We start from the raw sequence: 8290 nt of genomic DNA, 5'->3' as shown, positions 1-8290 counted from the left end.
AAATCCTCGCAACCAACGCGATAAGGGGTTGTCAATCCCTACACGGTCACTTGCGAGAGTGAGATCTGATAGATCTGATAGGATAATATTTTTGGTATTTTTGTGATAAAGATGCAAAGTAAAGTAAACAAAATAAAAACGGCAAAAGAAATAGCTTGTTGTCGGGAGATTAATATGACGGAAAATAGACCCGGGGGCCATAGGTTTCACTAGTGGCTTCTCTCAAGAGCATAAGTATTTTACGGTGGGTGAACAAATTACTGTTGAGCAATTGACAGAATTGAGCATAGTTATGAGAATATCTAGGTATGATCATGTATATAGGCATCACGTCCGAGACAAGTAGACCGTCTCCTGTCTGCATCTACTACTATTACTCCACACATCGACCGCTATCCAGCATGCATCTAGAGTATTAAGTTCATAAGAACAGAGTAACGCTTTAAGCAAGATGACATGATGTAGAGGGATAAATTCATGCAATATGATAAAAACCCCATCTTGTTATCCTTGATGGCAACAATACAATACGTGCCTTGCTGCCCCTACTGTCACTGGGAAAGGACACCGCAAGATTGAACCCAAAGCTAAGCACTTCTCCCATTGCAAGAAAGATCAATCTAGTAGGCCAAACCAAACTGATAATTCGAAGAGACTTGCAAATATAACCAATCATACATAAAAGAATTCAGAAGATTCAAATATTGTTCATAGATAAACATGATCATAAACCCACAATTCATCGGTCTCAACAAACACACCACAAAAGAAGATTACATCGAATAGATCTCCACAAGAGAGGGGGAGAACATTGTATTGAGATCCAAAAAGAGAGAAGAAGCCAGCTAGCTAATACCTATGGACCCGAAGGTCTGAGGTAAACTACTCACACTTCATCGGAGAGGCTATGGTGTTGATGTAGAAGCCCTCCGTGATGGATGCCCCCTCCGGCGGAGCTCCGGAACAAGCCCCAAGATGGGATCTCATGGGTACAGAAGGTTGCGGCGGTGGAATTAGGTTTTTGGCTCCGTATCTGATCGTTTGGGGGTACGTAGGTATATATAGGACGAAGGAGTACGTCGGTGGAGCAACATGGAGCCCACGAGGGTGGAGGGCGCGCCTGGGGGGGGGGGGTAGGCGCGCCCCCTACCTCGTGGCTTCCTGGAAGCTTCCTTGACGTAGGGTCCAAGTCTCCTGGATCATGTTCGTTCTGAAAATCACGTTCCCGAAGGTTTCATTCCGTATGGACTCCGTTTGATATTCTTTTTCTGCGAAACTCTGAAATAGGCAAAAAACAACAATTCTGGGCTGGGCCTCCGGTTAATAGGTTAGTCCCAAAAATAATATAAAAGTGAATAATAAAGCCCAATAATGTCCAAAACAGAACATAATATAGCATGGAGCAATAAAAAATTATAGATACTTTGGAGACGTATCAAGCATCCCCAAGCTTAATTCCTGCTCGTCCTCGAGTAGGTAAATGATAAAAACAGAATTTTTGATGAGGAGTGCTACTTGGCATAATTTCAATGTAATTCTTCTTAATTGTGGTATGAATATTCAGATCCGAAAGATTCAAGATAAAAGTTCATATTGACATAAAAATAATAATACTTCAAGCATACTAACTAAGCAATTATGTCTTCTCAAAATAACATGGCCAAAGAAAGTTATCCCTACAAAATCATATAGTCTGGCTATGCTCTATCTTCACCACACAAAATATTTAAATCATGCACAACCCCGATGACAAGCCAAGAAGTTGTTTCATACTTTTGACATTTTCAAACTTTTTCAATCTTCACGCAATACATGAGCGTGAGCCATGGATATAACACTATATGTGGAATAGAATGGTGGTTGTGGAGAAGACAAAAAGGAGAAGATATTCTCACATCAACTAGGCGTATCAACGGGCTATGGAGATGCCCATCAATAGATATCAATGTGAGTGAGTAGGGATTGCCATGCAACGGATGCACTGGAGCTATAAGTATATGAAAGCTCAACAAAAGAAACAAAGTGGGTGTGCATCCAACTCGCTTGCTCACGAAGATCTAGGGCATTTTGAGGAAGCCCATCATTGGAATATACAAGCCTAGTTCTATAATGAAAAATTCCCACTAGTATATGAAAATGATATCATAGGAGACTCTCTATCATGAAGATCATGGTGCTACTTTGAAGCACAAGTGTGGTAAAAGGAGAGTAACATTGTCCCTTCTCTCTTTTTCTCTCATTTTTTTATTTGGGCCTTTTCTCTTTTTTATGGCCTCTTTTTTTTAGTCCGGAGTCTCATCCCGACTTGTGGGGGAATCATAGTCTCCATCATCCTTTCCTCACTTGGGACAATGCTCTAAAAATGATGATCATCACACTTTTATTTTCTTACAACTCAATACTTAGAACAAAATATGACTCTATATGAATGCCTCCGGAGGTGTACCGGGATATGCAATGAATCAAGAGCAACATGTATGAAAGAATTATGAACGGTGGCTTTGCCACAAATACAATGTCAACTACATGATCATGCGAAGCAATATGACAATGATGGAGCGTGTCATAGTAAACGGAACGGTGGTAAGTTGCATGGCGATATATCTCGGAATGGCTATGGAAATGCCATGATAGGTAGGTATGGTGGCTGTTTTGAGGAAGGTATATGGTGGGTATATGATACCGACGAAAAGTGCGCGGTATTAGAGAGGCTAGCAATGGTGGAAGGAAGAAAGTGCGTATAATCCATGGACTCAACATTAGTCATAAAGAACTCATATACTTATTGCAAAAATCTACAAGTTATCAAAGAAAAGTATTACACGCACGCTCCTAGGGGGATAGATTGGTAGGAAAAGACCATCGCTCGTCCCCGACCGCCACTCATAAGGAAGACAATCAATAAATAAATTATGCTCCGACTTCATCACATAACGGCTCACCATACGTGCATGCTACGGGAATCACAAACTTTAACACAAGTATTTCTCAAATTCACAACTACTCAACTAGCATGACTCTAATATCACCATCTCCATATCTCAAAACAATTATCAAGCATCAAACTTCTCATAGTATTCAACACACTCATAAGAATTTTTCTTTTACTAATCTTGTATGCCTAATATTGTTAAAGCAAACTACCATGCTGTTTTGTAGGACTCTCAAAATAATCTAAGTGAAGCATGAGAGATCAATAGTTTCTATAAAACAAATCCACCACCGTGCTCTAAAAGATATAAGTGAAGCACTAGAGCAAAAACTATATAACTCAAAAGATATAAGAGAAGCACATAGAGTAATCCAATAATTTCCGAATCATGTGTCTCTCTCTCAAAAGGTGTGTACAGAAAATATGATTGTGGTAAACTAAAAATTAAATACTCAAATCATACAAGACGCTCCAAGCAAAACACATATCATGTGGTGAATAAAAATATAGCTCCAAGTAAAGTTACCGATGGAAGTAGATGAAAGAGGGGATGCCTTCCGGGGCATCCCCAAGCTTTGGCTTTTAGGTGTCCTTAGATTATCTTGGGGGTGCCATGGGCATCCCCAATCTTAGGATCTTGCCACTCCTTGTTCCATAATCCATCAAATCTTTCACCCAAAACTTGAAAACTTCACAACACAAAACTTAGCAGAAAATCTCGTGAGCTCCGTTAGCGAAAGAAAACAAAAGACCACTTCAAGGTACTCTAATGAACTCATTATTTATTTATATTGGTGTTAAACCTACTGTATTCCAACTTCTCTATGATTTATAAACTATTTTACTAGCCATAGATTCATCAAAATAAGCAAACAACACACGAAAAACAGAATCTGTCAAAAACAGAACAGTATGTAGTAATCTGTAACTAACGCAAACTTCTGGAACTCCATAAAATCATCCATAATAGGAAGACCTAGGCAATTTGTTTATTGATCAGCAGCAATTGGAATCGATATTTTATCACGTTCTGGTGATTTTTAACAATTATTTTCGTGAACAGAAAGTTTCTGGAATTTTCTGCAAGATCAAATAACTATCATCCAAGAAGATCCTATAGGTTTAACTTGGCACAAACACTAATTAAAACATTAAAACACATCTAACCAGAGGCAGAACAAAAATTTATTCCTAAACAGAAGCAAAAAGAAAAAAAAACTAAAAATAAAATTGGGTTGCCTCCCAACAAGCGCTATCGTTTAACACCCCTAGCTAGGCATAGTAGCAAGGATAGATCTAGGTATTGCCATCTTTGGTTTTAGGGAAAAAGGTAGCAAAGATAACCAATCATACATAAAAGAATTCAGAAGATTCAACTATTGTTCATAGATAAACTTGATCATAAACCCAGAATTCATCGGTCTCAACAAACACACTGCAAAAGAAGATTACATCGAATAGATCTCCACAAGAGAGGGGGAGAACATTGTATTGAGATCCAAAAAGAGAGAAGAAGCCATCTAGCTAATAACTATGGACCCGAAGGTCTGAGGTAAACTACTCACACTTCATCGGAGAGGCTATGGTGTTGATGTAGAAGCCCTCCGTGATGGATGCCCCCTCCGACGGAGCTCCGGAACAGGCCCCAAGATAGGATCTCGTGGGTACAGATGGTTGCGGCGGTGGAATTAGGTTTTTGGCTCCGTATCTGATCGTTTGGGGGTACGTAGGTATATATAGGACGAAGGAGTACGTCGGTGGAGCAACGTGGGGCCCACGAGGGTGGAGGGCGCGCCTGGGGGGGGGGGGGGGTAGGCGCGCCCCTACCTCGTGGCTTCCTGGAAGCTTCCTTGACGTAGGGTCCAAGCCTCCTGGATCATGTTCGTTCTGAAAATCACGTTCCCGAAGGTTTCATTCCGTTTGGACTCCGTTTGATATTCTTTTTCTGCGAAACTCTGAAATAGGCAAAAAACAACAATTCTGGGCTGGGCCTCCGGTTAATAGGTTAGTCCCAAAAATAATATAAAAGTAAATAATAAAGCCCAATAATGTCCAAAACAGAAGATAATATAGCATGGAGCAATAAAAAATTATTGATACATTGGAGACGTATCAAAGCTTCTTATTTTCCTTTATGGAGTCAGCAAGCTGGGCCGGAACATCTTTCAGTTCAACACTCAGCCGGGTATTGGCATCTTGGAGATCGTTTTCTCCCGCCTAACCTGCGTAAGCACGCGCTCGCCAGCCTTTAGCTGTCGTTGAGCATGTTGCTTATCCCCTCGCACGACCTCCGGATTCACTCCGGGATCATCCGCATAATCTATTGTTAGATTTGCATGCATGCCGAATATTAACTGGTATACGTCGTTCTTTTCGATAGGAACAAGTGTTACCAGATGGGGCCTTCTTGGACTCCTTCGTTGTGGCAACTGTGGCCCGTAGCTGGGCTTTGCATTCCTCCAGCTCTTGAGACAACTGGGTATTCTTCTCCGTAAGAACCTAGGCAAATAATGATCCTTAAATCAGTTGTGCCAACTGTTTCAAGTCTCAGGGGCTACTGATATACATAATTATCAGATTTTTCTTACCCGTATATCCTTACATACTGGTCCGTGGCTCTGGCAAGACCATTTTGAGCAGCTCGGATGTACGCGTCTCCTGAGTTGAAGGCATCGAACGCCTCTTCAGAGAAACCAGGGTCGTGGAGTACGGCCCGGCGACGCCTGTGATTCATGGCGCTCTCCACTTCGGAATTTGTAGCGGACAGCCTATCCACATCCTCTGTAGGAGGAACATCCGGCGTTGTCCCCACGTTAGCATCTGCCTCTGAGTCCGGCTCTGGAGCCCGGCTGGTGGAGGCGTGGCCGGCAGGCTCTCCGGATACGGTCCGGCGAGCGTTTTTCCTACCAGGAACCATGGACGTTATTATATTTTAAAGACGACAACCACAGAGTAGGGTTCTTTTTCATACCTCTGCGACGGCGTCTCAGTCCTGACCGCCTTCCTTTTAAGCCTACCCGGTTTTTGTGCCCCTTGTTGGTGAGTCACCGCGGGTTCGGCATGGCGTCCCGAGGGCCTTCCCTGTAAGGCACCATATGTGTGCGGTGGGTGAAGTGCAAAAAAGGGATCCTTCTCGGAAGTTGGGACTATGGTTTTACTTACATACGATGCAGGGAGCAGTCCAGGATAATCGGCTATGATGGCCACCAAGGCACCGTCGCAGCTTAACTGATAGAACGTCTTGTCGATGAGCTCCACAAATGTGTCCGGATCTTCTTCGAGTCCGGGGTCGAGGGCCTGGTCAGGGTCCTCTGGCTGTGGAGACGGGCTGTGGACCTCCCTCACAGCTTTTCGCAGTTCCTGCTATGAAATAGCAAGGTAAATATTTATGACGAATAATGCGGGAAGGTCTGGAGTAAAAAGTAGCAGCTCACCCAGTTTGGGGGGTTGTACATGGAGAATCCATCCCGTGGTTTAATGCGGATGAACTCCTCTTCCTCTCCTTTATATAAATCGGACAGTATTTTCGCTAGAGCAGCGGCGGAGTCTGGACCTTTACGGCTGCAGCGGGTGGCATCGTCTTCTCCATTGAAGTGCCACATGGGTTGTCCCCGGTATTGAAGTGGCTGCACCCCCCGCATTATACATATTGACATAACCTCGATTATTGTCAGTCGTGATTTGGCCAGCGTTTTTATCCGACCCATCAGGTAAAGGACCTCTCTGTTATCTTCCTCCTGGGGGCTCCGAGGGCGCCAGCTGCGGAGTTTCTCCAAAGGGGCGTTATTGAACTCAGGAAGGCCCATCCGAATAGGGTCCGGAAGGGGGACGTCCTCCATATAAAACCACTCTGAAGGCCAGTCTTCGGATGTCTTCTTCGGAGTACCGGACAGATATCCGGTCCCGGCAATGCGCCATATTTCGGCTCCGCCCACTTGATATATTGACCCCTCCTATGTATGGGGCACAAGGCAGAATAGCCTCCGCCATAGCTCGAAATGAGCTTCGCAACCCGGAAACAGCTCGCAAAGGGCGACATAGCTAGCGATGTGTAATATGGAGGCGGGAGTAAAGTTATGCAGCTGGAGGCCGTAGAACTCCAGGAGCTCGCGGAGGAACGGATGGATTGGAAATCCAAGTCCCCTTAATAAGTAAGGGACAAGGCATACCCGCTCCCCCATGGATGGGTTGGGAAAGCTCTCCGCTTGCTCCCCGCCGTTGTAAGTGGCTAGTCCGGCTCGGACGGGGACCATATACGCAGGAGGGAGAAACCCCTAGGTCTGTAACTCTACTAATTGGCTGTGGGGGATGGAACACTTGTTCCAATTGCCTGGCTTAGGGCTACGGGAGCGAGAGGAGGAGCTGCGATGGCCGGCCATGATGGGATGGACTTTTCCGGGCGCGCTCCAATGAATACTCGCTGTGGGAGGATGATGTGATCTGGATCTGAGGATCCCCGGCTCTTTAAATAGACGATTTACTCACATGGTTAGGGTGGCAAGTGTAAAAATGCCCCGACTTCTCGCATTCGCTCGACACGTGGAAGATAGCCATTATTAGGCGCAGAAGCCAAGGAGTGCAACATTCATGGGAAGCCGGACACTACTCGACAGGTACTTAGAATTTGGAGAAGAACCCGCCTTGCAATGCCGAACACAATCTGCGCGCCGGAATCATTGTCATTGAAGCCTGGTTCGGGGGCTACTGAGGGAGTCCTGGATTAGGGGGTCCTCGAACAGCCGGACTATATACTTTGGCCGAACTGTTGGACTATGAAGATACAAGATTGAAGACTTCGTCCCGTGTCCGGGTGGGACTCTCCTTTGCGTGGAAGGCAAGCTTGGCAATTCGGATATGTAGATCTCCTCCCTTGTAACCGACTCTATGTAACCCTAGCCCCCTCCGGTGTCTATATAAACTGGAGGGTTTAGTCCGTAGGACAACAACAATCATAATCATAGGCTAGCTTCTAGGGTTTAGCCTCTACGATCTCGTGGTAGATCAACTCTTGTAATACTCATGTCATCAAGATCTATCAAGCAGGAAGTAGGGTATTACCTCCATCGAGAGGGCCCGAACCTGGGTAAACATTGTGTCCCCCGCCTCCTGTTACCATCCACCTTAGACGCACAGTTCGGGACCCCCTACCCGAGATCCGCCGGTTTTGACACCGACAACCACCTTTTTACGTTTGCCTTTGGAGATTTTGAGTTTGTGTTTTTTTTTCGTTTCCTAGGGTGTTTCGGCTAACTAGGAACGGTTCGACATCGACAACACCGCCGCACAACTTCGTCAAGGATTTGTCATTGACCACCTTCACCATTTTGACACCCTAACTGTAAGAAAGAACGGTAACCT

Source organism: Triticum aestivum, chromosome 2D (assembly GCF_018294505.1).
Source record: "Triticum aestivum cultivar Chinese Spring chromosome 2D, IWGSC CS RefSeq v2.1, whole genome shotgun sequence".
In the NCBI taxonomy this organism is placed as follows: domain Eukaryota; kingdom Viridiplantae; phylum Streptophyta; class Magnoliopsida; order Poales; family Poaceae; genus Triticum; species Triticum aestivum.
Note: the sequence above shows the minus strand (reverse complement) of the source record.